This window comes from Rhea americana, unplaced genomic scaffold (genome assembly GCF_003343005.1).
Source record: "Rhea americana isolate MKP2758 unplaced genomic scaffold, rheAme1 scaffold_239, whole genome shotgun sequence".
Taxonomy (NCBI): domain Eukaryota; kingdom Metazoa; phylum Chordata; class Aves; order Rheiformes; family Rheidae; genus Rhea; species Rhea americana.
The window spans coordinates 1,264,325-1,274,028 of record NW_028186356.1 but is presented as its reverse complement, the minus strand read 5'-3'; positions in this window follow the sequence as shown (position 1 = coordinate 1,274,028).

The window sequence follows — 9,704 nt, the reverse complement described above, 5'->3', positions numbered from 1 at the left end:
GGCTGCTGGAGGGCGGAATACCCCTCCGTTTTCTCTAAATACCTTTATTTAGACAAAGGTGGAGCGCTTGTGCAGACAGGACCGCAGCGCCTGCCGTGCCTCGGGAGGGAGACCCCGGGAGAGGGCAGGGCGCTCSGCCGGGGAGCCCCGGGAGATCGGGGGGGGTTATTGAGCCCCGTTCTTTGTGGGGGACCGCGAGGTACGCGGCCGCGCTGTGCGCCCGCCCCGTCTGCCCCCGAGATCAGCCGCTCCGCTCCTGCGGGACGGGTTAGGACAGACGATTTGAAGGAAAACTTGATATTATTTATCGTAAGACTCCAATCTTCGGGTAATTCGCTGCTTGAACAGTGTTGACAAATGGATTGCAAATGCTTATTTGAAAAGTATGCCATAAAAAAAAAAATCTGTGTGACAGGCATTTCTTTCGGCCAGACTTGGAAGGAGAGGTGTGCATCAGTGTTGAAGTATTTTACAGATGGAGTTTCTTTCTTCTTCCCTAGAAATTTCTGAATTTGTGTGGATTTGTAAATTTATCCTTCCCTCCCAAGTAAAAACTTCAGTGTAGCCATCTTCCTGTTACTGGTACTAAACATACTAATCTAATCTTGAAATGAACTGTCTTTTCTCAGTATCTTGAGGGGCAGAGAATCACAGGTCTCATCCCTGATAATTTCTTGGCTGAAAAAAACGTAACTATTAAACTTCCATAACCTCTAATTGTTGGACAAAGATACTGGGGCACATGCTGGTTTAGGCATCACAGTATTCAGGCTCTTTGTCTCAAGTTTCACCAATTGCTTACAAGTTTTATTAATTAAAGGCAGCATTATTGTGAAATAGTCACACTAGCTCTGTTCTGGTGYGAGCTGAAGTTCGCCATATTGCTGAAGAGCCACAGTCCGTACGCTGAATTACTTCCTATTCTGTATTGTCACGTACTTACATTGACGTTACACCAATGATGGCACTGAGAGTTGTAGGAGATTCCTGCTGCAGAGAGCAATTAAAAGTCAGTGGTGTATGGAGATCAAACAGGTATTGTTTTTCACTTTATGGACGTTGTTCTAAGGGGTAAGGCTTTTATTGCTTGTTGGTCACGATACTTTACTAAGGAAGGAAGAAGTCTTAGCTTTTCTTTAAGAAAGCACAATGCTCAGGGGAAAAAACAAGTTCTTTGACCTTTTGTGGCTTCTTTATTTCAGACTAAGGGGCAGGAGCAACATAAAGGGGCTCTGAAAGCCRTGATCCACCTATGGGATGAGTTCAGTGACACAGGCTTGGCTGACATTTGTTCGCATCCATTGAATTGTGCAGACAACTGTTTGCATGGCTGCACTGCATACTGAACCAGGAAACCAATCAGKATTTAGAAAACATCTTATTTTCTTTTGGTGATTTAAACTAGGATCAGTGTCCTGAAGTGGTTCTTGGCACAAGTCAGAAATTATGTAGGGAACAGGATGGGAAGTCTCCRTAACCCAGTATTGCCACTGAAGCCCCAGTATCAACCGTTTGCCTGGAGGAGCTGAAGACGACTGCCACTATGTGGTGGTGTTCTAGTGTGTTGGTTAGAGGGTGTGTTAGGAGAGCCATATGCTGCTTAATGCTGTGTTGAGAGTGCTAGGGAAGAATAATAACATACACAGTCCTAGGACTTGGCTGTCTCAGCAGCTTGAGGGGTCGATGACCAGCCTGGGTTTGAAAATGCAGGTGGAGAGTAATGCTGCTGCTGTGCTGCTTGCCCCCCTCCCCCACCCCAGTGGAAAAATCTTGTGCTGACCCTTAAGAAGGTGCTCATAAGAACTCATCCTCAAGTGAGGAGAAATCTTAAATTATTACATTCTAGAGCGTCAGCAAGGCTTTAATGCTAGAGCTATAAAACTTGAAATATAAACAATATAAATACAAAACTTTTTGAATTTGACATAAAAGCTCTTCAAACAGGAACTCTGAGCCTGTTAAGTAAATGAATCCAGAAAGTGAAACTAATTTAACAAAAAATGCTGTTTCACTTTTGTAGAAGTTTACCAGTTTGAACAGGACATAGACAAAAAAAAATGGATGTTGAACTTACATTAAATATTTTTAGATTTGGGGTTGTTAAACTGGTTTAGGGTTTCAGTTTGCTTTGAAGCATGCTTACATTATCAGTTTGAGTCCTAACATTCCTACACATTAGAATATTTTCCTACTCATAATCAAAAAAAGCATCTCTAACTTAAGATCAGCACAAGCTTTGTAAATGTTACAAAATCACTTAAAAAAATGTTACAAAAGCTGCTTATTCAGTCTTTGTGGTGTAGCAAATGCTGATATGTATATATTTTTTTCCAAATACAAATATTTTAATGTCTGTTGAGAAGAAAAGATTTTGACTCGTAGTTGAAAGAGAATGGTTTTTATTTATTCATCCATTATAATGKATGAATAAAATGTAAGTGGGGATAAGATCTACTGATTCCAAAAACTTGAAGAATAGAGGTCAGATTTTTGTGTTGAAAAGATATGTTGCAAAGTACCTATTGTGATTTTTAGAAGTGCTGAAACCCTGTTGTTACTTTATTTCGTTCCATGAAGGTATGCACCAGTCATGTTGCAACTGGTGCTTGCTGGGGAACTAACTGGTGAAACTAATGGAAAAAATAGTGATTTTCTTTTTTTGATTAACTAATGAGAAAAAAATGGCAGTGCATGGGGAGGCGGATGGTCAGGGGTGGGCTGGGGCAGTAATGACGTAATAGCCCTGGTTTAGCTTGGCATATCCTGGTTTAGATGTCCAGCTGATTTTAAATATGGGTGGAGGATGGACAGCAGCTGAGGTGGTCTGGCAGCTCCTAATTGCCAGAAAGTGGAGGCTCTGCACCTTGGACTTCCTCTGCAGGCTGATTCAGCATGCTAACCTACCAAAAAATGAAGAGCTGCTTGCAGGGTAACTAGTTGTGTCAGCTAAGAGAAAGACCTAATGAGTACTAGAGCTGGTGTGAGAGGTGGAATGGGATAGCAGAACCAGTTGCAAGGATCAGCAGAAGAGGACGAAATCTTCCCTCTGCCAGAAGTATCAGCCTTAGATTGACTCGACTTCTCAGAGAGCATCCTCATCTTGTGGAACKCTGACCTGTTAATGTTGCTGAAAAATACAGTCCTGTTTCTACCTGCTCTCGACAATGCAGTTGAGCCATCTTCATGCCAGCTTCTAGTGTTTGTCTTGCCTCTCTGTGAGGTGATTCAACTTGATGACCTATTGGAATGAGAACTTAATTTTTCCTTTCACAGAGTTTGTTTCTGTGGGGTCAGCGGTTTGAATCAGCTCCCTAATGGGTCAGATGAGCATTGGAAAAAGCAGGCGCATGGATCTCGGAGGCAGAGGAGCAGGATCACTCCTCTTGTCAGCGTCAGTGAGCTGTTAAACTGACTCAGCTTGAGTGTGCTTTATGKTTGTTTGGATCAATTCTTTACATTGACAGGACTTTAATAAATAATTTTAAAATTCAAAATACCTGATGAAATTTTCTTTTAGTRTGAAAGTTATACTACTTTCAGTTGCAGAGTTTTAAAATGATGTGAATATAACTGAATTCTGGCTTCCAAACCCAGCTTGAAATGTCTTCAAATAGGACACTGTTTAAGAAATGTGATCTACTCTTTCCTTATAAAGAAACAAAGATTAAGAACATGGAAAAAAGTTATTAAGCTATGCTGTTGTTTCAGGTTAATATGCGTCAGTGTGTAATAGCTGCCTCCTTAGGAATCAGTAGTCAAATTGGCATGATCGCTAGTGTGGTTGCAAATTGAGGTGTTTTAATAGGGAGGCCACACCTTTTGAATAATGTCTGGATACAAAATAAGGTCAAAATAAATTAAATTGAGGTTTCCTGCTGACTGATCTAAGTCATGATTAAAATTGGTGATTCAAATCAGTTTATCCTGTTGAACATTATTTTTTTCCCCCATTTGATCTTAACTTTAATTATCATATTTTTTCTATTAGGGCAGTTTTGTAGAATACATCACAGTATTCACAGTATCTGTTAATCTAATGTAGATCTGGAAATTCATTTTTCTGACTTCCTTGGTAAGGATATCAACTCCAAAGCAATTGGTTATGTTCACTTATTGTGTTCCCTTAGTTTTTCTAACAAGTTGTTGAAGATAATACTATTCCGAATTTTGGGTTTCTGATATTGGAAAAGCCTTTTTTTTCCTATCGTAATAGATACCTTTTATAGTTTTTTGTTTTTGKTTTTTTTTGGGAGTGTGTGGTAGGATATAGATCTTTGTGATTTTAAGACTTGGGGCTTACAATTATTTCTAGTACAGTACAGGAATTTTAGGGAAACAGTGGAGTTGTTGAAAAGTTGTTTCATTTTGAGCTTTCTCCTCACCAGAAGCCCCAGTCTGTGTTAATGTTTCACTGTTAATTTGCGCATGTCACAAATGGTGCATAAGAACATTTTCTTGCAGTCCTTAGCGTGTGACAGTATCTGATTTCATCTGAAATTGTACAGTAGGTTATGATTACTCTATAGACTCTTCCACTTTTGCTTAAAAAGTGCTGGGCTATTAGAACAAGTTGAGACAGATGCTGTACAGTGTCATGGAAATCAATAACCGATTGTTAGAAAATGTCCTGTTGAAGTGTGTGCTTCGGATGAGTCGGAACACCCACCTCTGTCTTACTGTTGTGGTCAAGCTTCCTAACGCTTGAAAATGCGAGTTCTCTTGGTAAAGTTCCCGTGAGTGTAATCCTGTATCCACCTGCACAAGAGTCCTGTCAGCTAAGGTTTTTCCTTTTGCCTAAAACTTCTGCCTGGTAGGCTTCCTCCCTTAGCCTCATCCATGCTCATCTTGTTCTTCTGATGACTCAGTCCTTTAGGTAGATGAATGTAGACACATTCATGTGTGGGGATGGCTACCTTGGGATATTGCTAGTGGTTCCTGATTCCAGTTTTCTGCTCTGCTCCAAGGTGAATGCAAACCAGTGCCGCTGTACAGTAAGCATGTTAAATTGGTGTGCAAGTTTGGCAAAAGCATGGTCAGGAGCCACTGACAGAAGCCACTTTTACCACCCTGCAGTGTGCTGTCTCTTTGTGTGACTTGGAGCCTTGAAAACTCTAGCAAACTCTCCTCTTCAGTGCCTCTGGCCAAGGCCTCTGCTCACCTTCGGTATGAGTGCTCAGGCTGGTGAGATAGTTAGTCCCTCTAAGCTGCTCTTACAGTCCTGGGATTTTTCCAGGGATTTTTAAGGTGCTGTTTTCTCTTGCTGGGAGTTACTGTTCCTATAGCAGGTGTGGCAGAAGAAAAAGTGTGAGAGCATCCCATCCTTTGGAAGCCTGTATGTTGGTACAAATTCACTTTGGGTGCACGTTCGCTTTGTTACACCTGCTATGGTATAATAACCCCTGACAGAGGTGTGGAGCAGGCAGGTGGCTGGAGATAGTGAGATCTCACCCCAGTGAGGTTCATCAACTGACATCTTTGTTCTGTGTTTCTCCCTGAATTGCGCTGCCTTTTTTTTTTTTTTTTTTTTTTTAAGTATCAGCTCTACTATTTTAGACATGTGAAAATTCTACCTATTCAAGAATACTTTTCATGAATATCTGTAATATTCAGGATGTCTGTAGGTTCAGGTTTATGGTACTGTGGCTTCACTGGTAAAACTAACTTAACAAGACTTCTTAAGAAATGGTGCAGTTTGTTTTCCCCTCGGATGTGCCACTGGAGGTTTGAGGAGCCATTTTGCAAACCAAATGGCTGAAAGACCCAGGTTAATATCTCCTGCACAGTCCTTTGTATCATCTGTCTCTCTGGTGAAGGTCTGCGAGTTGAAATTGCACTTGATATTTCTGTTCTGGAAAGACCAGAATTTTCTCATTTAGTAACCAAATTGGGGGGGGAACCCCTCATTTCCATTTGCTCTCCAAAAATGAGGTGTGTTATTTTGACATACAATGAAGAGGAGGGTAGGTAGGAGACTGTAAGCCCTTCCATTTAAATACCTGTTTAAGAAGAGAGAAATGTATGATCTTGAGTAAAAGATGTTCTTCGCCATTTTAACTAATTGTTTTCTCCAGGCTATCACTCAGCTTAGCTCACTGGAGAGCTTATTAAATGGCTGCCACGTTCTACTCTTAAGACTTCAACAGTGTAGGCATGGGTCTTACAGACTGATTCCTAAGCAGGTGAACTCCTCAACTAAAGTAATTTGAGCTGTAGGATGTAATAAGATAGTGTTTAAACCATATTTATTCAGAACTTCAGTTTTCTGTACAGGAGTCTTTGGCTATTATTCATGTAACTATATCAGCATTTTGGGRATAAATCTGTTAGTTATGAACAGGATATACATTACTACTTGCAAATCAGTAATTTACTTAGACCTTTAGTCTGATWAGTGAAATGTAGCTTTAGTGATGCTGAAGCTAGATATGGATCTACTTGTGAAGTAATTACGGATACTCTCCACCAGCTGCTCATTCTTCATTTTCTGTATTCKTACAGTGGTTTATGTCTCATATAGGTGATGCTGTTAATTTTTAAAGTTTAATTTATCAGTTAATATAGTAGTTTTCTGTACCCCAAATGTTGTTAAAATAAGCCACTGCAAATTTGAAGTTAATTTTGGTGTTTTCCTGTAGCAGAGTTCAAAAGGCCCAAGCACCTACTTGATGGTTTTGTTAGACTTACTGCTATCAATATAGGCAGAATCAAATTTTAGTTTTTAAGTGTTTTAGAAATAAGAGCTAACTGAGTAAATTTGAACAGAATATGTATGTGTGCTGTTGTCTTGTAGAGACTGCATGCAGATACTACAATTTCAAGATGTTTCATTATTAATTACATTAAGCAGCAAGAAAGATTTTAGTGCCTAAACTGTCATTCTGTAGATAGAAGTGAAACCATGTGTATGCAGCCAGTTTTRTTAAAGTGCTGCTTTAGAAGTTGTAGGAGAAAAGTAGAGAGAGAAAACTTGGTGCTTTACTTCTACAGCTTTCGCTTCTGGAGTATCATATTCCTGTCCAAGCATCTATAAAGCTTTGGAATAAGAAATGAAAATCTACCAGCATGCAAAAAAGAGTGTTGCTTTGAAGCATACCTATGCTTCAGCTAGTGAAGTAGCAGGTTCAAAAACTAAGTTGCACAAAACTGATGATGTCTCCAGAAGGCTGTTTCCATTAAGTAAATCTATCACAATATCGATTCAATTTTACTTTTTAACTTCATCATAAATTGTTGAAATATAGACATCGCAAAGTCCGGTCCATTTCTATTGTCAGAAGAGCAGTGTATTGTAGATTTGGTGGATACTTTTCTGTATCTGATACGTGTCTGTTAGGCTCATCACTTTCCAGTCCAGCAATGTCTGAAAGAGACCTGGCCTAGTTCACTTCTGTTTATATCTGTATCCATACACTAGAAAATGCATTTAATGTGGTCCTTTAGATAAGTTGTTGCTTAAATGCCACTAACCTTCTGGAAACACCTAGCYTACATGTTCTTCCTGAGACTCCTAAAAATACACATGAAACAAAAATGGTGAGAGATTCTCTTAGTGCCACCCAAGCTTGATGTTTCATTGCTTAGTCTGTTTTCCTTTTCACTTCACTGTGAAGTCCATATCCTTAATGTTTCTGRTGTAGTCTTTCCTTCAAGCTGCTTATTTGGAGCATAACAAATATGCTCAATGATGTATCCATACAGCAGGACTCCTTTGGTCATTTTCGTTCTTCCTAGTTGTTCTTGAGTTAGTTCGTGAATGTATTTGGTTCATTTGAACCCACAACAAACCTTCTGGGCAGGCCATTGCACACTAGTTTTCTCTTAAATTTCACTGTTTGTCTTCTCCCATGGCTCTATGCATAGAACAATTGGAGTGTGTCAACCTGTATATTGTATGTATTCTTGGGTACCGTTATCTTTTTGTAAGTAGCAGTTCTTTGTTCCCATGAATGCCCTTGAGGCCAAAAAAAAAGTTGCTTTGCACTCTCTGTAATTTGCTACTGCAGAAAACTGAAAGCCACTGAAGAATAAGGGTGTCCTTTTCACTGGAATTACTGTTATATTGACCTACTATAACTTCGGACTTCAGATCTAATGATACCAACGTAGCCATATAATCTCTAACTACTGCCAGGAAATCTTTACGAGCAAATGCCCCAAAAGCCATCTGTTCTACCCTGGCTAGAATCATGATTTCTAGCAGGCAAGGAAATAAGACTGAATAATTAAGAATTGTAGTAATTGTCTTGCARCAACTTCTTAATCATAGCATGCGATTTCACCTTACGTTTGATGCTAACAGGTGGTCACTGAAAGAGTTACTCCTCATCTCCTGCCACCCATCTTTCTCCTCCATGTGTCTAGCTTCAARCTCATGCTCTAGATTCTTTACAGCATGTCTAGCAGTTGTGAAAGCCTGAGATGGCTTACTGATAGGATGGAAAACTAGTGTTAGTTTTTTCTGAGATTGGTTTGCTGAACTAGCTCATGCTGCTGCTTCCCGATTGGACCTGACACAAGTGGCAGAAGCACATGAAGTGGTGGGAAGAGGTCAGACTGCTACTTTTGGCCGCAGCTGGCCATTAATTTAGATTAGATGTAATATGAAACTGCATCTAGCCAGAAATAGATGTCAGATTGGCAGAAAATGATGGCAGAGAATGATTGATGACAAAATGATTGACATATGAAATGTGGAGATGATAATTTACAAACCGGGACAGATTAAGTAGATCASATAGGCAAAAGTTAGAAGAAAGGAACAGACTTTACCTCTGTTCTCCTGGAACTTGCCTATAAAATCTGTGACTAAGAATAAGCTAGAACTTTTCAGAGATGTATCCACTCTGTTAAGTAGTCTGAAGTGAATTTATTGTTTCTGGAGGTAGTTAGGCTTTTAAATTTTCTGGTTTGGKGTTTGTTTCTTTTTCCTTCCATAGACTAGGATTGTACTGGACATACATTTTGGAGTTGGCAAAAAGTCATGGAGTCTAATGCTTTAAAGGCATTGCAATGTTTTAGCAGTGCTTTTAAGGCTGTGGAGGAGGTGATTGCATTAGCAGTATTTCAACTGCTGGGAGAGGCTGCTTGCTTTCTTGAGCAGTTGTGTCATCTGCACACCATTTGAGAATATTGAAAGCTGAACTTTGTTTTTTACAGCTTGCTTGTGAGATCTCTTCATGCCTTGGTATTGCTTTGTGTCCTCTCTCAATGATCAAGAATTTCGTTGTGTTAGGTTCCATTTTTAATACATATTGAAGCATTTAGTTATAGAATTATTGCGGTTGGAAGGGACCTCTGAAGATTTAGTCCAACCCCCTGGATCAAAGCACAGTTGACTGCAGCAGGTTACTCAGTGTGTCCAGTCAGGTTTTTAATATCTCCAAGGATGAAGACTGCACAACCTCTCTGAACAACATGTCCTTGCTTTTCACCACTCTTGCAGTAAAAATAAAATAAAATAAAAAAAAATCTTTATCTTCAGATGGTATTTCCAGTTTTGCAGTTTGTGCCCATTGCCTCTTGTCCTGTCACTGGGCACTGTGGAGGGAATTCTGGCTCAGTGTTCTTTGTGCCCCCTTTATTTATCAGGTATTTATACACATGGATAAGATCCACCGCAGAGCCTTCTCTTTTTGAGGCTAAGCAATCCCAGCTCTCAGCCTCTCTCCTCATGACAGATACTTCAATCCCTTAATCATTTTTTG